Consider the following 20,723-nt stretch of genomic DNA (forward strand, 5'->3'; position numbering starts at 1 on the left):
AGGGTTACATAAGAAGATGGTGTTGTTTGTTATTTGGTGTGTGTGTGTGTATGTGTGTGTGTGTGTTGCTAGTTGTGGATTACTAGAGTTAGAGTCCCCAGTGATAGAAAGAGGAAATGTCCTCATGTCCTGACAAGGGTCCCTAAGCCTCTTCTGGTCTAATCAGGAATTCCAGTGCCCTCCCCAGATCAGAAGACGTTAGTTCTGAACTATCCTTTTAGCATCTGGAGTTCTACTATAAACACGGTCTCCCCATGAAATAGAAAACAAAAGGCGAGGCTCTTTTCAGTATAGCTGACATACTTTGTTACATTAATTTCAGGTGTACAACATAATGATTCAACAAATTTATACATATGCTATGTTCGCCACCCCTGTAGTTACTATCTGCCACCATCCATCACTATTACAGTATAATCTGAGAAAGAAAAATAAAGCTGGAGATCTCACAATTCCAGATGTCAAAATATACCACAAAGCTATAGTAACCAAAACAGTGTGGTACTGGCACACACACACACACACACACACGAAACACAGATCAATGGAACAAAAGAGAGAGCTCAAAAATGAATCCATGATTATATGGGCTATTATGACAAAGGAGGCAAGAATATACAATGGGGGTGAAAACAGTCTCTTCAATAAATGGTGCTGAGGAAATGGACAGCCACATGCAAAAAAAAGAAACTGGACCACTTTCTAACAGCATACACAAAAATAAACTCAAAATGGATTAAACACCTAACTGTGACAGACCTGTGACTCCTGAAAACATAAAAACCTTGGAAGAGAGCACTGGCAGTAATTCCTCTGACATTGGCTCTGGGGTTCTTGATACAGAGTTTTGTATTCCTTTGAGAGCAAGACCCTGAAAGGCACCTGGGCTCCACAGTAAGCTCTCCAGGGTCCTGAATATGCTCTCCAGGGTCCTGCATATATATCCCTTGCACAGTTTCCCAGGATTTTGCATTCTGGCATCCTGGCACTATAACTCTTGGATTTTAATGTGTGACTTTAACTACTTTTTAAAAAATTTCTCTCCTATCCTTCAGATAACCGAATCCCCATCTCATCTTGGTATTCTACCTTCAAACTATTCAGTCAGAAACACAGTAATGGTCTCTTAAAGGACTACGAAACAGCACTGTCATTGAGCTCTTAAATGTTGTTGATGACAACATCACGGCAATCACTAAGCATAATTTATTCAGCATGGACTATGCATTAATAAAAATATAGCTATAAAATCTCTCAAATGTCATCATTGCTTTGTATATCAGGTGTTATTACCATTTTACAAATCAGAAAACAGAGGCTGGCTGAGATTAAACAATTTTGCCTAATTTTATTGTCTAAGATCACTGTAGACAATAAATCAACTTAAGCATGTAAAGTGTTTAGAGCAGTGCCAATAGCCTACTAAATACTCAATAAATTTTAGCTTCTGGTAGTTTTCCTTCTTATTCTGTGTTGCTATTGATTAAATGTTGAGCCCCCATTGCGGGGGGACACCTACTTTGACAGCATCCCTTCTCTGCCTCCCAAGTTCTTTTGAAGGAGTGGGAAAAAAACTTGGATCAAGAGAAGAAAAGAAGAATAGTCCATCAAAAATGATCTATTGGTTTGGGAATCAGAAATTTTGAGAGGACACTTAAACAGAAGAAACAGACTCTTAAAAACTATAGCATAAAATTTTAGATGATTATACTTCATGCTTGTTCCAGTTTGCTACATGTACCTTTCCCCTTCTTGGTTACGCTCAACTTCAGCTCTTGGAAGAGGCAACTATTTAGAACATATTTTCTTGTTTCAGAGATAGCTTCCTGGGTGAGAGGTGGACACACCCCAAAGAGGAAACAACTCATATTTAAGGTTGAGCCAATCTTAATTACCTTTTGGGATGTTGGAATTGAGACTCAAAGAGACTGAATGAGTTGGTAGCAGGGCAAAAAGATACTGACACAGAGAAAGTAGCCAAGTCACATTAATAGCAGAGCACAGGGAAGGAGGGCTAGGGACCTCTGTTGCTGAGGTCCCTGGAGCCATGCGGCACCCTGCCCCATACCTGAGCTCTGGCAGATCTACCTTTTCCTGGAGAGCTGAGAAGCCACCTGTATCTCTGCCCTCTGAATTGGTAACCTCAATTTCTACTCCTTCCAACCCAAACAATCCTTGCCAAAACCTGCAGTCAACCCAACCGATGTACATTATGTTAAGATTGGACTCTGTAATTCTTCTTTCACTTTTGAGGGCCCTAAGAAAGAGAAATTGCAGCATATTTGCTGAGTAGCAGGTGTCAGTGGGGGATACCATAAGAGAACCAAGAGATGGTGGATGTTAGTTATGGAGACTCAGGGGTACGGCTGTGCTTCCAAGTACTGGAAGAGTAGTCTGTGGCATCAAGGCAGACTTGAACCTTGTGGCCTTATGGTAAAGATCTAGGAGCTCTGGATAGAAATAATAGGGAAGATTTTAGCTCAGTCAAAGGAATGAATAGGCCGTGAGGTCTAAGGTCCATGGTAGGAGGAACTCCACATACCTTTCTCTTCACTTTGCTCAGCACCCCACCCAGGGAGGAGCACAGAGCAGCCTGTCAGTGTATCCATTTCATATAAATAATTAAAGATGTAGCAGACCTTGTTCAAAGGAGCTGGAGTGGTGAGGGAACTCGAATGGAGGAGAGTTTCATGAGCACAAAACCCTTTCAAATCCTAAGGTTCAATATTTCTACAGTTATTATGGAAAGTAACAGACAATTCAGCCCCCATCACTTGAGGGACAACACACACCCTGGCCAGTTGTTTGCTCTGCTTTAGTCTTTCACTTTTAGTTATAAACATGGGTTCCCAACCAGAGAACCTGAGGAGACAAAAAGCATTATGTTTTGAGAAAACAAAATGTGAATTTAATCCCTTTGGGTTCAAAACCCTGTTCTTTTTGGCAGGAGGAAGTTGCTTAAACACTCTGTAATCTCATCTGGAAAATGGGTATAATTAAGGTGCCTACCTCAGGGTTTTTTCTTTTTAAAATAAAGATGAGATAAAACAACCGATGTGAGGACAGGAGCACAGTGACTGGCCATAGTAACAGCTCCGCAATGTTATTAGGAGCTCTCATTAGCCAGAGAACTGCCTCATTAAGTTTCTAGAATGAAACCTTTGCATTTATCTGTCTCCACTCTGTCTTCCTAGTTCCAAGCAATGCTTCTGATCAAAATTGCAGAGTATAAAACAAGCGAGTTCCCTTTGGCTTCTTCCGTGAGCTCCTGTCCCTCTGCAGTCTCTGGTATGACTTATTCATGAGGTCTGGACCTCGTGTGGGAGGCAGACGTGTAGCCCTTCACGGCGTTGGACACTGACCCCTCTGCTCCGTTGCCGTAGATACAGAGAATCTGACATGACTGCAGACACCCAGCTTCGGACACCAACACACTGAGCATGACCACAGACCCTGTTTCCTCACCTACCCACAGGGTCATTAAAGATGTACTCTTGCTCATTAAATCCTAATGAGGGCCCACATCACTCACTTTAAGCGCTAGGTATTTCAACAGAGTTGAAAAGATGCCAACTAGATCTACTCAAATACTAAGCACTCAGATAAAGGCCATTTGGCTTTGGAAAAAAAATACAAGTTTCACTTGTATTCATAAATGTTACATTCAGGCTCAGTTAACTCTCCAACTAGATGTGGGTTTAACATGTAAATTATTTAAAGTGCCTAAGACCTATGGTCCACATTCCTGATTCTAAGGCAGTGACACATACATTACACATATATTATTCATGCTCTAGGCACCCATTATACACACCAGTGATGCCCCCAAAGGCGTAACCAACCAGTCAGGAAAAAGGCTATTGCATATTATAGACAAATTCCTCCTTTTTTTTTTTTTTTTTTTTTTTTTGCCTTCAAGCTCTAATTTTAATGGAAATATCATTCACATGTATTACATATGTCTCTGTCTCCTACAGATGTCTGTGGCCACTGGAGGAGTCTCTCTGAAGGCATCAACTCAATCTGCTAACTGCTGGCTGCCAACATGTCCACATGGCTCAGTACTCGATGTCCACCCCCATCCAGGTCTCAGAGTACAGCCATAAAAGGGGACTCTGGTTGTGGGGTGACAGACAGAGCTATGTGTCCTCACTCCAGAGATCCTAACTGGTTCCTATTTTATATGGTTTTATATGGAAGGGTCTGCCACTCAGCATGATCACAGCAAGTACCCGGAATGCCCCTTTCATTACTCTAAAGCTCAGGAGGGTAAGCGGCCTCTGGAGCTGGGTGCTGCTGGGGTTAAACTTAATGTTGACATTAAAGGTACCATTCAAGAGGGAGTAAGATCAGGAAAACTAGCCTCTCCTGTTGGGACACATGTCCAGTGCCTCCCAGACTGAACCCCAGGGTGGGTTTCTTATGGCATAAGTTAGTGTCTTATGGCATATGTGCTGCCCTGGGTACATGGTTGGCACACTTCCCACTGTCCCTGTCTGCATACGGGTGCTGAGCATTCAAGTAGGCTTTGCAGATAACTCACTTGCTTCAACATGGAACCGTATGAATATGCCAGTGACGGACAGTTGTCATTGTGAGATTATCGGCTACTGTGCAAAGCTGTGGACAGAGCCCAGGAGAGGCCTGGGCATTTCCCTGGCCGAGAAGTTCCCCCACATCGGCTGACCCCTTGTGCCTCTGTCTTTTGGAGTGAGGTGTGGACCATCCTGTGAAAACTCTGCCCCTCCTGCCAGGTAAGTTACTGAAGTTAGGGCCAATGCTGATTCTAAGTGGCTTTCTTGATATTGTGTTGTTCTCCACAGCCCTTGATTTGTCCAAAATACTCAGGGGACAGAAGGAGGCAAGCATGGTGATGGAGGCAAGCTCTGGATTCGAATCCTGATGGGCCATTAATGGCTATGTGGCTTTGGTTGGGTTATCTGACTCCTCTACGCTTGAACTGCACATCTTTATTTGGACTAGAGGATGCACGTAAAGCACTTTGCATTCTACCTGGTATATGTAGGTGCTCAATAAATGTCCATTCATGGTGGTGATGATTATGTGGGTTTCTTGAACTCAAGTTACCTCTTCTCTAATATTAGCCTCCCCCTCTCTCTTCCTTACGCTCACTTTATGGAATCCTTCTTCCCATTTGAAAATAAGAGCAAGGATATTTTAGGGCTGACTTATTTTAAGGCCTATGAGATCTTTTCCATAATAACAATAATTAAAAATGATAATTTATCTGACTCGATGATAAACCCAAATTGTCTCCCAAACCCTCCTAATGGTTAACATTGAACAGTGCAGCAGGCAGCAACAAAATGAAAACTGAAGCTTTTGTACCATGCCTATGTAATTTTTCTCATTAAATCTCTTTGTAATTATATTTAAATTTAATATCAGTCTGCAGGTTGAGTTAATGAGGAAGGTAGAGAAAATGGTTAAAACATTGTAGGTACTAATCTTGCTTCCCCAGGCCTTAGCTTTGCCTGCCTCTGTTAAGCCTGTGGTTCCAAAATTATTTTTCACTGAAGGGACATAAAAAGATGATATCAACAGAATAGAATATCCGTGCATGGATATTTTGTGTGAAGTGCTTGGAATTGCAAAATATTTTACTTTCTGGGGTTAGGAGCCGAGAGGACATGCAACATTAGCAAGTCTGCTAGGTTCTGCTTGAAACCCGAGACTGGACTTTGCCAAGTCCAGTCCCCAAAGTGGACTGTTCTCTCAAAAAGTCAGAAAGGTTTCATGCAGCCTTGGGCCTATCGACTGGTTTCCTCCATTTGGGCTAAGCACCTAACATGTCTTAGGTTTTTGCTGGAGATCCCTGTTCGAGAGCACTCGGGATTCAGCCTACTACAAAGGCTCCCATACATCCTTGGCTTTTCCAGTGAATGTGGAATCAGAGTCTGGCACGTTTAAATCTAAGTTCCAACAAAGTCTGAAATCCGTTATGAAAGGGTGTCTTCTAAGAGCCGTTGTCAAATGTTAACGTGGGTATGAGTCCCTGATGGATCCTGCTTGAATGCGGATGGGGCTTCGGTGGGCCTGGGGCAGGCAGGTTCATGAGAAGATGGATGTCTAACAAACTTCAAGGTATTTTCGCTCCCGCTGGTCCACAGACAGCACTGTGAGTGGTGAGGTCCTAAGACACGTGTGGGTCTGCTTCTGTGCTTGGACGACCATGGTATAAACCACGGTCTCCATGCAGACTGTAGATTTACTTGTCACTCTGCTGCAGTGAATGAACTCCCTTCCTTCAAGCTGCCCCACTGCTCTGCTGGGTAGTGTCGGAGCAGAACTCGCAGAATGCAAGAGGGCCATGAAGCCCTCCACCCAGTGGGTCCTGACTGTCCCTTTGTTCCATGCCTCCTGGTCTGCAGAGGTCTGCCTTCCTGGTACATGGATGTTCTGAGGGAGTGAGCGCCCCTCCCTTCAGAGCTAGTCCAACATTTTTCTTCTCTGCTTTCTCATTGCTTTCTTATCCTTTCTTCATCACCGTTTAATCCACTCTTCCCAGGCTACCATTAACTTGTTTTCTTTTATCTCTTCTTCAGTCTCATTTCTGTTCAGTTTACTGTCTCTTCCCAGAACACCCGTCTGCCTCTAAGAATGCCATGATTCCCAGGCTGAGTTCAACTTCTGGACTCCCCTTTGATTCTCCCCGCTCAGCTTCCTTTCTTTTCTACCCACGACCCTGACCTTCTATTTCTATACTTAAGTTCAGAAAGGCTTTAGGAAGGAAGACCCAAACAGGAGTGGCCATTGTATTGAGATCTAAAACTAAAACCTACCTAAACGGTCAAAACTTTGATTTGGTCATTCCATCCCTAGACGTTTGATGAAGAAAACAGGAAGAGATAGAGGCAGATATCTGTATGAGGATGTCCATGGCAGGATTATTTATAATAGCAAAAAAAAAAAAAAACCCAAACTTTTTCAAATGCATTGGCACCTAAGTGACTGATGGTACATCGAAATGACAAATACTATGTTGGCACTAAAAATCTATACTTCAGTGTCTACCGATTAGATGAAAATGCTTATGAGAGTTAAGCCAAAAATATAACTTCTATAATGACACAAATACTAAAATTCTAATGTTATGAAAAACATGCATAGTAATGGCTCACAAAAGATATATCCAATTGTTAATAATAATAGTTTTCTCTGGGTGATGGGATTAGGGAGAAGATTTTTTTTTTCTTAAAGATTTTATTTATTTATTTGACAGAGAGAGAGAGAGATCACAAGTAGGCAGAGCAGCAGGCAGAGAGAGAGGGGAAGCACTGAGCAGAGAGTCTGATGCGGGGCTCGATCCCAGGATCCTGAGATCATGACCTGAGCCGAAAGCAGAGCAGAGCAGGTGCTCCAAGAGGTTTTGTTTTGTTTTAAATAACTTTCACATTTCTTGCGTTTTCTACAATGGAACTACATGCTTTTATTTCAAAAAAATCTTTATATTTAAGAAAAAAAACTTCACTTCAGAAACAGTTTCTTTTATGAATTTAGATATTAGATCCTACTCATGGATAACTTTAATTATTTGAGTATCAGGACAGCTTAGAAGTCACATCAGAGTTTCCACTGATTACTGCAAGATATAAATTGAATACCTGTAATAAATGTGCCCTCAGCAAAAATGTCGACAACCGCAGGCTTTTCAGAAGGAACTGAAATGCGCTCTGTTCCCATCTCCACCCTGAAGAAGGTAATCTCTTCCCCACATCCCTATGTTCTTTCTCTAGTGACACGTTCATTTAGGATGCAGTTCCTCAACTGGCTAGCAAACTCGCTTGACTATTTTGGGCATAATTACAGATAATTAGGCAGCTTCTTAGAGTAATGTGACTTCTACTCACTGCAAAGAAAGTAATTTGCACTTTCAGTGTCAGTCTCTTCTGCTTCTCTGTTCTGCAGTATCAACATTGTGCATTTTCCCTATTAGTTAATGCCCGACTAGGGGATGGAGGGCTTGCCAGGATGATGTCGTGAGACAGGATTGGTCACGCGAGCACGGAGCAGTCAGTGCATCCTTTGCAGTAACTGACAGCTACCAGAGTCACGGGATTGGACAACGCACTTCCTTGACATTTCCTTGACCACATGCTGTCAACATTTCCTGGTGAGATAATGCCTTTAGGCACAGGCAATTGTGCCCTTATCCTAGCTACAGAGAGTCCCCAGGACCAAGGAAAGATCCCCAGGCAGGTCCCGTGGGCTCCCTTCTAGATCATGCTCTGTGTCCCCAGAGCCCCACAATGACCGGTCCATATGACTATGAGACCCACTGCTCCTTGGATGGTGCCGTACCACTGACCCCATAGTGGAGGGCAGTGGAGTAGTCAGATTATCCCATTTGTATTTTCCTGGAATTAATTTATTATCTCTCCAACCACTTCTTCCATTCTCTTTGCCATGCATTGAACTTGTCCCTCCCTACACCCAGCCATCGACTGACCCATCTACCTGCTCATCCATCTACCCAGTCCATCTGACCATTTCTTTCGACTCACATTAACTATGTGCTGGGAGCCAAGTGTGGTAGCTTCCCGCTCACCCGCTCGGCCTTTCACTGGGGGGATGTTTGTTGGCTTTCTGCTACGAGTCACCCATAGGGGATATAGTGGGGAACCAGACGGACATGGCTCTGCCCACCTAGAACTTCCAGTCTCATATTCACAAGGAGAGCTTTGCTATGCCTTCATCAGGAGGACTGATAGCTCCCCCCCTTTCTCATGTGCCCACAGATGGAATCCCCAGAAACTTCTCCCCAGGCCCGTGTGCACACACGTACTCCTCCATGAAGAGCAGAACTTGCCATCTGACTGATCGCTTGGCGGTTGGCCTCCTGTCCATCACTTGTCTCTGTCACGAAGACCCTGCTGTCAGCAGTGTTCTGTCATCAAATGCCGCTGGTGGCTCCCCACCGCACGCTACTGTACAACTCCTCGCTCGAGGATGAAGACTTCAAAGCAGATGCTTGAGAGCTTTGCCAAGAGCACTGATGACTTCATTTCGCACCTCCCGGATGAAAGAGGCTTGTTCAGGAGACGGGATGTGTCTAGTTTGTCCCGGCTTGCAGCTCCTGCTGGATGGCGGACCAAGAGAGGAGACGGGCATTTGGGTTTGTCTGAGTCACACACTTAGGGCTTTACCAGTAGGGGGCACTGGCCACTTTGCAGGGCTCAAGTCTCTGGGGGAACATTCTGGGTGTTGAAGCTGAGAGTCCTGAGAAGTCAGAACAGCAAGCAGCGGCCTCTTCTCCGGAGGGCAAGAATGTCTCCATCCTGGGCAACAGGGGCCTACCTAGTATTTCCTGTTCGGTCAGCTAAACCTCCTTTCTGGATAAAGCCCCCTGAGGGGCTCAGCAGGCCAGCAGGAAAGAAAATCAGCTCACACTCTCCCTCCCCTCAGTGCCACCAACGGTTACAAGTGCTTTGACGAGAGTGATAAGCCACGTTTCTTCTAAAGGATTCTAGAACACTTCTTTATTTAGTTGGCAAGGTGTGCTTTGTCTTTTTTTTTTTTTTTTAATTGGAAATTCAGTGTGGTAGCGATTTCATGAAGTTGATTTCTCACACTGTGCAGTGTGTGTGTGTGTGTGTTTGAACGTGGATAAAAACAACGTCGAGAAGTGAGGCTGGGTTCACGGTGCTGGGGGTGGGTGGCTGTGCTGCCCCATGCCGATGATCACAAGCCAGGCTGGGCAGCCCCGAGGGGGCCACCGGAGGACGCAAGCTGGCCGAGCATAAAGCAGGGTGCCACGGGCGTGAGGGCTGCCTGGGGGTCCCACGGCTCTACCACATTCCCCAAGAAGCCGACTGTCCATCTTGTGTACAACGCAATCCACTCAAAATGCCGCCGTGGCCTTTTCCTCTGGAACCCCTTTCCTTTCGCCTGTTCCCAGGGAGGGGTCTTGCACAAAGAAAGGAGGAGAAATGGGCTGAGGCAGGGACAGTGGCCCGGAGGGGGCTGTCTGGGGACGGCCTTCAGTCATTCCCTCCGGCTCCTACCGAGATCTACCCGCGGGCTCTGTCTCAGCACGTCTGGGTCCTTCCCTCCAAGGCAGCATCCCCGAGGCTCGGAGAGCGCAGCTAATGCTTTGTGAACAGAGGTGAAGCTTGGCTCTCGCCGGGTCGCCGGGCCTCTGACCGCTCCTCCAAGCTTCCTGAGCAGCTCGAGATGCGCTGGCGTGCTGACAAGCGCTCAGCCAGACAGGAAAGGCAATTATGCAGACAGAGAGAAATCATACTTCCTCCTCAGTTTTGTGTCTTTCTTTTTTTGATCCCCCCTCAATGTTCTTAAGGAGAAAATGGCACATGAGGAGGTGAATAAAATATTCCAGTGAAACTACGGAAACATTCCCTGTTACTTTTGTCTGTTTTGTTGCACGGACGGGGGTCAACCCCTCCGCATGAAGAGGGCTGTAGGTCTCTTGTCAAGGGCAGAAAGAAGGGGTGAATAGGGTATTGGGAGGGGGGTTGTGGGGAGGTGGGAGTCCAGGTGAGTTGGGGCTGGAAATGGCGTGAACAGGGAAAAGAAGGCTGCCTTCCTGGGACTGGTGGGAGCTGGAAAGAAAATGAGCCACCTCCGCACTTAGATGCTTCCAGAAAGCCTCAAAAACCTACCTCGTGGGCTTTCCTGCCCCCACATTTCCCTCTAAAGTGGTTCTTCTGGGGGGCCCAGTTCTCAGGGAAAGGAAAGGCATGGCCTTTCATCCTGCTCACAAGACAAGACCTCAGGGTCTTTTTTGACGTTGTATCCCTGACGCCCTAGAGCAGGGTTTCCTACCTTCAGCGCTACTGACTTCCGGGGCGAGGTAAATCTTGCCGTCCCCTGCACAGGGGTACTTAGCAGCACCTCTTGTCTCTTCCAGACCCTTCTCTGCACCCCCCAACTCCTCCCTACCAGCTGCAACCTCAGTAAAGTCTCCAAACACCATTGATGTCCCTAGGGGTGTCCAACTGTCCCTGGTTTAGGACAACTGATCCGAAACAAACCACCATCGAGTTCTGCTGAGTTTACCTCCCAGATGTGCCTACCTCTGCTCACCCAGCCACCAGCACTGGCTCTCGGGGGTCAACCTTCTCATCCCATTCTGCCTCTGCCAAGGATTCCAGAATCAACACGTATCATCTCTCCATCCCAACCAATGAAAGCTTTCCTACACTCTGAGGATAGAGATGAAGATCCCTAATGGAGCCGAAGAGTAATGGGCTCGTCACCTGCCTCACACCGTTCTTCTCCTATCAGTACCTGATGTCCCCGTGCTCCCACCAACCACATCATCTTTCTTACTCCTTCCCCTATTTCAGTCTTTTAGATCAAGACTCCAAAGTCACTTCTCCAGAGAGTTGGGCTTCTCAGATCCCCCACCTGTGTCAGGGCTTCCAGCGAGAAACTCTCAAAGCAACATATGTCTTTCCTTCTTAGCTTTTAGCACAGTCCACCATTTCACATTTATCTGTACCATCATCTGATTGAAGTTTGCCTCCCCCGGGGGACTCTAAGCTCCACGAGCTGCAGGAACTATCTGGGTTATCACACGCCATTGTACCCCTGGCACTTGGCACAGGATCTGACATCTAGCCCATTGCTGAAGGGATGGAACACACAGATGGTCTCATGGATTAAAGTTCAAGCTAACAGTGGTCCTTGGACTTGGAGCCATTGCTTTTCCTGAGTACTTATTATAGGCTAGATACAGACTGGGACTGTGAATATTTCAGATAAGACAAACATGCCCATGGCATTGTGGTGCCCTCTGTCATCAACCACGAGGACTCAGAAACGCATGCACTAATACAGAGATGGCGGGTGTCCTCTCCGAGGCCAGGAAGAGAAACCGTCACGATGTGCCCTCCGTACGACTGTGTCCACCCAGACTTAACTACCCATGAAATAGGAGTTGGTTTTCTGTGCGCAAAGACCGGGAGGCATAGCGCATAACATTAGTAAACTTAGATGTCACCAATTTGTGGAAATGGCACCAATCCCATGTTCTTTGGCTTTTCTATTGCATTCCCTAAATGGGTTTCCAGAGAAGTTTGTTTCTAGAATGTCTTGAATCCACAGAAATCAGAAGACTGTAGTTTCTTTCTTATTTGATTTTGTAAAAGAAATCAGTAGCGTGATCAACAGATACATGACCGGGACAGGTGGAAATGAGGCTTTAAGTTAAATCAAGTCAGTTGAGCAATCGTCCATGGCCACTTGGAGCCGACACGTTCTGCACCAGGTGCTGGAGATGCCGAGATGCCGGAGATCCTAAAATCGAAGAGTTTACGGCCTCTTGAGAGGGAAGGAACCACGCAGATCGCTGCAAGGATGTACCAAGAGCCTCCCCTAGGGGATAGGTGCTTTTCTTAATCAGGTCTCAGCCCAAACCCCACTTCCAAGAGGCTTTCTCTGACCACCTTGTCACATACCACCCCTTCCTCGGCCGCCGCACTCTTTGTCATTATTCCACATTATTCTCCGCATGGCAACTGCCATCTGCTAAATTGGTGGATTAGTTTATGGTTTGTTTCATATCGATCTCCCAGCTGGAATGTGAGCCCTATACTTCCTTGCTCATCTCCACACCCCAGTGCCTAGAACAGCATCTGGCAGCTGGCATCGAATGGATGGATGGACGGACGGACGGATGGACGGACGGACGGATGGATGGACGGATGGATGGACGGACGGACGGATGGACGGACGGATATGCTCAGAGAAAGGAGCAGTCAGTCCTCCCTGGGGAGGCTGAGGACAGCTGCAGAAGGAGGCAAAATTTGAGATGGGTCTGGAAGTAGGAGTTCTCCTGGCCAACAAAGTGTAACTGGATAAGGAGGAAACTGCTAGATGTCAATGTTCACAAATCCGGAAGTGGCGGGAATTTACCCCAAGTCTGGAGGGTGGTAGAAAGAGACAGAGTGGATTTGGAGGCTGGGGTGGGTTGGGAACAGGTGTGAACGCTGTGCCCAGAGAGTGTGCTTTTTGCTCTGTGGACACTTGCAGATAATGAGATGTCCTTATACCGGAGAAACATGGGGCCAGATCTTGAACCCACAACGCCCCCTCTGGTGGCCTGATGGAGTGAAGTTGGGGATAGAGAAAATGAATGAATCTTTCCCGGGAGAGAGGAACACAATTTGTAAGCATCCGACTTAGCACATCCATAACAATATATTTTTTCTTCTTTGTTAACATCAAAAATCCTTAATCACCCCCAACTCTTACTGCAAATCCTTTTCAGGCACTGAGCATGCTGAACTGGGCTTGGAAGGCTTCCATGTCTGCCCACACGGGGTCATCTGGGCTTTAACACTGAACAACTTAGGAGAAGGACTAAGATGCAGAAAGACTAATTAAGTCCCGACTGGATTTCTAACAGTGAGTTTGTGAGCTATTTTTAAGTACTCCCTAAAGGAGATGAACAGAATAAAAGCTTCATCATTAAGTATGTTTCCAGTAAATGGAGTCGCCTGGTTAATTAAGAGAAAGTCCCATCATCTAAGAGAAGTTGGTATCATACTTACAAATTTCTCTTACTATCTGTAAATAATGGCTGGTAAGGGGAAAAAGGACTCACATTTGTTGTGCTCACACGAGGGCAAGGCGCTGTCAAGAGGTATGTGATACACACTTTCATCCAAGTGGGAAACCCCTTGAACTCTTATTTACCCTCGTTTTGCAGATGAAGAAACAGAGACAGTGAAGGGTTGAATCCATTGCCTGAGATCACTCAACTGGTAAGTAGCAGAGCAGGGCTTTGAAATTGAGTTCCAAATCAGAATATAGCAGGAATTTACCCCAAAGATACAGATGCACTGAAAAGAAGGGGCACATGCACCCTAGTGTTCATAGCAGTAATGTTCACAATCGCCAAACTGTGGAAGGAGCCAAGATGTCCTTCAACAGACGAATAGATAAAGATTTGTCCATATATATGGTCCATATATACAATGGAGTATTACTCAGCCATCAGAAAGGATGAATACCCACCATTTACATCAACATGGATGGAACTGGAGGGGATGATGCTAAGTGAAGTAAGTCAAGCAGAGAAAGACCGTCATCATATGGTTTCACTCATATGCGGAGCATAAGGAATAGCATGGAGGACCATAGAGGAAGGGAAGGAAATCCGAAGGGGGAAATCAGAAAGGGAGGCAAACCACGAGGGGCTCTTGACTCCAGGAAATAAACAGAGGGTTGCGGAGAGGGAGTTGGTTGGGGGTGGGGGTAACTGGGTGATGGGCATTTAGGAGGGCACGGGATATGATGAGCACTGGGTGTTACAGCAACTAATAAATCATTGAACATTATATCAAAAACTAATGATATACTATATGCTGGCTAACTGAATTTAAATAAAAAAAAATACAGGCACTGGAGTCTTATAGACTGAGCTATGAGACTTATAGCAAACAGCACCATGAGACGGTGGGCTAGCTATCCAGCCTCAGAGCTGGAGCCTTCTCATGGGGAACTTGGGATCAAAATAGTCCCCACCTCAGAGATACTTGGGGTAGAGGGATCGTCTCACATTCAGCGAGAAGATGTGTGTGAAGTACACTGCACCAGGACCTGACACCTAGTGACGGTAAGAAGTAGTTCATTGTCCACAGGGCAGGAGTGATTGAAAGGTCTCTGCTTTCACCTAGGACAGAACCAACTCTGCTTCCAACAGCCAGAAACTAAACGATGAAGACAGTACTCCTGCCGCCAGCCCTGTCAGGTACCATCGTTAAGGTGGTTTAGAAATCACAGCCTCACCCATTGTGAGGCAACTCTGTGTCCGTCTGATCTCCGCTTAGGTTAGGTTTCTTTTACTTTAGCATCCTTAACATTTGGGAGCTGGCTGTCTTTGTGGTGGGGCCTGCTCTGTGCACTGTGGGCTGCTAAGCAGTAACCTTGGACTCCTGTGCCTCCCGCAGGCACCCCACCGCCTCCACCAGCTGTCTCCAGACACTGCCGAATGTCCGCTGGGGGTAGAAGTCCCCCTCCTACCTGCAACTAAGAACCACTGACTTAGGAGAAAATTTATAATAGTTTAAGAACTTGAATATCAAGCCATAGGTTCCTAGGATTCTGAGAGGGAGCTCCCATTATACAAACAGTTCGTAGCTCTTGCTAAATAGAGATGAATTCTCACTGGGGAACCAAGGCGGGGCCACCGACACATTACCGTAGCCAGTCAGCTCATCGGACTCCTGCCATCAGTCCACAGTGTTTTGTAGACTGTTGATTTCCCATTAAAGGAGCCATGACATTTAATAAACATTCCGCCATTTGGCTCCATATGTGGAACGGAAGCGTGAAGACCTGGTAAGTTTCTTTTTTACATTTTTAATGAGGGATGACAGCTACGTTCACTCACTCAGCGTTTATGGAGTGCCCGCTATATGAAATGTCACATATTAAGTCTCTAATAGCATCACAAAACGATTGAAGTCTTCCACACAGGCCCTATTAACCTCATGGAAGGGATATTAATTCATTTGACTCAAGGTATTAAAAGCTTACTATATCCCAAACCACAGGCTAAGCTCAGGGCAGAAGGTGCTGGGAGAAAGAATATAGTTTCTACACTCTAAGAGCTTGTAGAAAAGCATTGTGTCTCCAAGTGGGGTCCTTGGACCAGAACATTGGCATCTTCTGGTAGGGATTGAATTGCATCCTCCCAAGAGTCAGCGTGGAAGTCTTAACCCCCAGGACTTCAGAATGTGACTTTGTTTGGAAAAAGGGTGTTTACAGAAGTAAATAGAGTAACAGGAGATCATTAGAGTGGGCTCTGTTCCAGTAGAACTGGTGTCCTTACATAAAGGGGAAAATAGGTACAGAGACACATTCATAGAAGACCAAGTGAAGACACCCAGGGAAAACACCATGTGAAGACGGGACGGAAAGGACACACCTACACACCAAGGAACACTGGGGATTTCTGGAAACCACCAGAAGCTGGAAGAGGCACAGAAGGATCCTCCCCTACAGCTGTCGGAGCGAGTATGGACCTGCTAACTCTCTGACTTCTGGCCTCCAGAACCACGAGAATGTAAATTTTGGTTGTTTCCAGCCACCCAGTTTGTGACACTTTGTGATGGTGGCCCTAGGGGGCCCAGACACCGGGGAACTTGATGGAAATGCAAATTTTGGTCCCTACTGAGATCTACCAAAGCAGACCCTATGGCATGAGGGGAGATCCTGCAATCTGTGTCTTAACAAGCCCTCCCAGGGAGGTTGACGCACGCCAGAGCATGAATACTGCTGGTACAGAGCAGTCATTATCAACCCTGGCTGTCACCTAAATTTGCCTGGGATAGCCTCAAACCAAAACCAAGAACATATCTTAGAGATTCTGATAGGACTTCTCATAGGATGTTTCTAATGTGCAGCCAAGCCAAAAACGGCTGGTCTGAAACACCATCTCTCTAACATTAGCGCCTGTGGCTCAGCAGGAAGGGCCTCATGTGGAGGGGGCGGCTTGTGAAAAGCCGATTGCGATGCAGTAGGGTGGGTGTGGGGCCTGAGAATCTGCATTTCTAACATGCTCTGGGGCAAGGCCATGCTGCTCCATGGCCGGTGCTTTACGAGGCAAGGGTCATATAATACTAATACTGAAGTCGAGAGAACTAACAGCCAATAATTATTGGATAAGACAGACATGCCCTCTGCCTCGCGGAGCCGGCATCCTGGTAGGGCTAATGCATTATGCATTATACTGTCCTGACCTTGTGGTACCTGCAAAGGTATCCGCCAAGGTAGAGCAGAGTTTTTGATCAGGCAGAACAATGCTAACTGTTGTAACACACAAACCGTAATTGTGCAACAGCTTCACAGACAAACGATTTCTTCTGGGATGCTCAATGTCACATGGGGGCTTCTGGGGTCCAGGTCCTTCCATGCTGGGCTATGCCTTCCTTTAGTTTCCTGAAGTATTCCCAATTCAGTGGGTGGGCATAGAGAGTGAGGGGGTCTCATGACGCCTACCGGGCTCCATCGTCTCTGATATGTGGCCCTGGATAACTGCAAGGGATGCTGGGACATTGAGTCTAACTCCACAGTTAGAGGGAAAGGAAGTGGGTTTGGGGGGAACACACTGTCTCTACCAGTGTCTGGAAAGATGAGTCAGACTGATCAGACGAAGGAAGGGAGAGAGTAGTAACAGCGTCAGGTACCGAGAATACACAACGGCTTTTGGTAAAGGATCACAAACTAGCCAAATGTCCATAGCTTGTCCAGTTCTTATTTTCCTTATAGGAACAGTTATGATAATCTGCCTTGGTCTCCAGCGCTTTAACAGTATGACATGTTAAAACATTTCTAAGGGACTTGAAGACACATTTCCCCAAAGAAGGCCTATAAATGGCCGACGAGCATAGGAAACGACACTCAGGATCGCTCATCATTTGGGGAACACAAATAAAAACTACTAGGAGATACCATCTCACCCTCTTTGGGACGGCTGCTATCAGAAAAACAACAAAAATAACAAGAGTTGGCAGGGCTGCGGAGAAGCTGGAACCTTCGGTGGTGTTGGCAGGAGCGAGAAATGGCCCAGCTGCCGTGACAAAGAGCATGGTCGTTCCTCAACAAATTACAAATAGGATTAGCATGTGCTCCAGGAATCCAGTTTGTGGGTACCCAAAAGATTTGAAAGCAGGGTCTCAGAGATATTTGTACGCCCATGTACATAACTGCATTATTCATGACAGCAAAAATGTGAAAGCAGCCCAAGTGCCCGCTGAGATGAATGGATAAGCAAACAGCAGCAGACGCAGATGACGGAACAGCATTCCTCCTTCAGAAGGAAGAGAATTCTGCAGTGGGGCAGATTACGCAACATGGAGGAGCCTTGAGGACATCACACTTAGCTAAATAAGCCAGCCACAGAAAGACCAAGACTGTCGATTCCACGAACATGAGCTACTTGGAGTCATCACAATCACAGAGGCAGAGAGTAAGATGGTGGCCAGGCACAGGGCGAGTGGAGAGGGCGGAGTCGCTGTTTAATGGGTACGGAGCTTCAGTTTTACAAGGGACAAGGGTTATGGGTGGACACAGCAGAGACGGTTGCCCAACACTATGGACGTGTTCAATACCACTGGACTGTACACTTAACCGTAGTTAAGACGGTTCATTTTGCGTCGTCTGTATTTTACCGTAATAAAAAATATAATGAAAAAAACACTAAGGAAGAGTGTTGGCAACTTCCTAAGACTCAAATGGCAGTGGGGTTATAGATGTGTCTGGACTTATTCCCATCATCCTCGGTCACGAGACACGCACACAGACCAGAGGCTGGAGCCGGTGGCTGGGCTCGGAGTCTGAAACGAGACTGGTGTGCAGCGGGGAAGGAGCGGGAGTAAAGACTTCAGCCAGATGTCAAGAGGAAGCCGGGGCTGTGTCTGCGTCTCTTTATAGACGCCTCCATAGCCACCTGGACTTGTCAGCGTCATGGTCTGACAATAACACAAAATAGTTTAAAGTAGGTCTTGTCTGGGACAAGCCACCTAAATATCGGAAAGATTCAGAGCCAAGACGATTGTATCTAAAGTCAGAGAATGAGTTGTAGAGAGAGACGGATTATGGATGGAAACTGTACGGACAAGGTCCAGATCAGGCAAAAAGTCTTTCTTGGATATTCCTCACAGCGGATGCTCAATGGCTTTTGACGGCCCGAGCCCTCCGCCAAAGGTCAAGCTGAAATCGTTTCTTCCGGACCCCATGCCTCTCGGGGGCCACAGAGAGAGAACAAGTTGACCCTCTCTGCGTGGCCTTGGACAAATACTTTGCCTCCCTCTACAGCAGTTGCGCTGCCTATAACATGGGAAGAGTCTGCATCTTCCCAAATGGAGTTCTTGTGAGGACAAATTGAGTCCTTGACCCGTAGAAAGGGCTCTGAAGACAACGGCTAGAATTAGTGTCATTACTCTTCAAACCCTTTACAACGTGGCTCTCCTCTCATTTGTCTCCACACCTTCCCCCACTCTTTCAATCCCTTAACTTTTCCTTCTCTTAGAGTTTCAAGTCTCCCGCTTGCATGTGGATTATCTTTTCCCCGGTTGTGTTCGAAGAGTACTAGATCCTCAAGGTAGCAGCAGTAATTCCTTGAAAAACAGAGCTTCTGAAATATGTTGTACACCAATGCCTCCCTTGAAGGTGTACAAGGTATTCTGGTATAATCAAGGTCTTGAAACGTCTTCATCGAGAACTGTTTGTGTGGCTTCAAGGGTGTGCCCTGTTTGCGGAACGGTAAGGTGGCACGGTATTTGTGATGGCCCATTAGTCATCGACTAATAGGGCTTTTGTTTTTGTTTTTACAAAATCGTATATACCCTTCAACCAGCAGTGTCCATTCCAGATGGAAAGACTCACACATGGGTCACTCACATTCACATTGTGTTTAGTGTGTCTCTGAAGATGCCCTACAAGAGTCCCTTTCAACCTCGCCTCATCTGCTGGTAGAACTATGCCTTCCTTTCTCTGCCTATATCCAAATCACGGAGTAAAATAATCACCGGAGAGCACCAGGCTGACACCAGTCCACTGGCCTACACGTTTCCTTGATGGGTCTACCACTCTTTCTGTATCCCATCCACACGGTGATCCCATTATCTGGGGACTGCATTCCTTTTTCAAGATACTCTCTCAACTTCCACTCCATAGTCTGAGTATAAATTTGGACTCAATTGCCTGGGTGAAATCTCATAAAAGTCCTTTTCGACTGAGACTGTATTTTTTTCCTCCACTTGTTCAACAGATTGTTGGTCTGTCTTAACTGGTCATTTCAGTCTCGAGATGCTGATTGATCGTCTATGGAGATGAGCAGAGAGTAAGTGCTTTGGGCGACACTGATGACTAATGCCTGGGAAATGGTGCAAACAGAAATAAATCTGGAAAGAAATAACCTGAAGTTATCCAGAAACAAACACATTTGTGCACAATCCAAGCAACAAGAGCCAAAGCTTTCCATGTCCCCTCCTAATCTTTATAAATGGTTTTCTCCTGAGCCACTTGGCATGTTTCCATTATGGCCTTCTGAATATGTATAGACACAGCAGGTAATTTAAGATTGCTGCAAGTGTCTGACAAAAACATAGTGCGTGTTCAACTTGTTTAGGAAACATCTTAATGACAAGCAGAGCAATTTATGGGGGACATATTTTTATAGCACAGTAACATCAACATTTATTATTTGGGCCATAACTGGGAAAGAAAACATACTTCCCCCATTTAGACAACAAAATTAAATTCCTAGCAAGGCAATAGAGAAATAGGCACAGTTTTGAATACAGTTATGGTATAAAATGATATTCCTTTAGAAATGTGATAGAAAACATGGGAAAAGTAATATAATGGCCTGATCAGATATTCCTAAGATATAATTTTGGAGTACAATCCCTTCCAAGGGGCTAAAATGTAGTATTATAATATTCAAGGTGATCTACCTACTTTAGGCTTATTTTCCCCCTAGAATGCCACTATATTAGGAAAGAGTTATATGTACCTATTATTTGCAAAATATTTCCCCCCATAGAATTAATATAATGTCTAAGGAGCCCTGGCCTTAGAATTATAAAGGTTCTGACACGTGACACAGAAGGGAACCTCCCTTCGATTAGGCTGGGTACCGGCAGCAGCTATTTCTGTTCTGCCTCCGGCATATTCCGGCTCCTAAAAGTCCAACAGTCGCACAGCTCCCGAGTCCATGTTCTCACACA

At 45.9% G+C, this 20,723-nt stretch overlaps 1 protein-coding gene across 1 annotated transcript in view; it reads right to left on the reverse strand.

Annotated features, from left to right (window-relative positions):
* The window catches only part of CDH13 (cadherin 13), a 986,611-nt gene that overhangs the window by 167,148 nt on the left and 798,740 nt on the right, over window positions 1–20,723 (reverse strand). The window lies entirely within an intron of this gene.

The sequence above is a fragment of the Mustela nivalis genome (genome assembly GCF_964662115.1).
Source record: "Mustela nivalis genome assembly, chromosome: 18".
Classification (NCBI taxonomy): Eukaryota; Metazoa; Chordata; class Mammalia; order Carnivora; family Mustelidae; genus Mustela; species Mustela nivalis.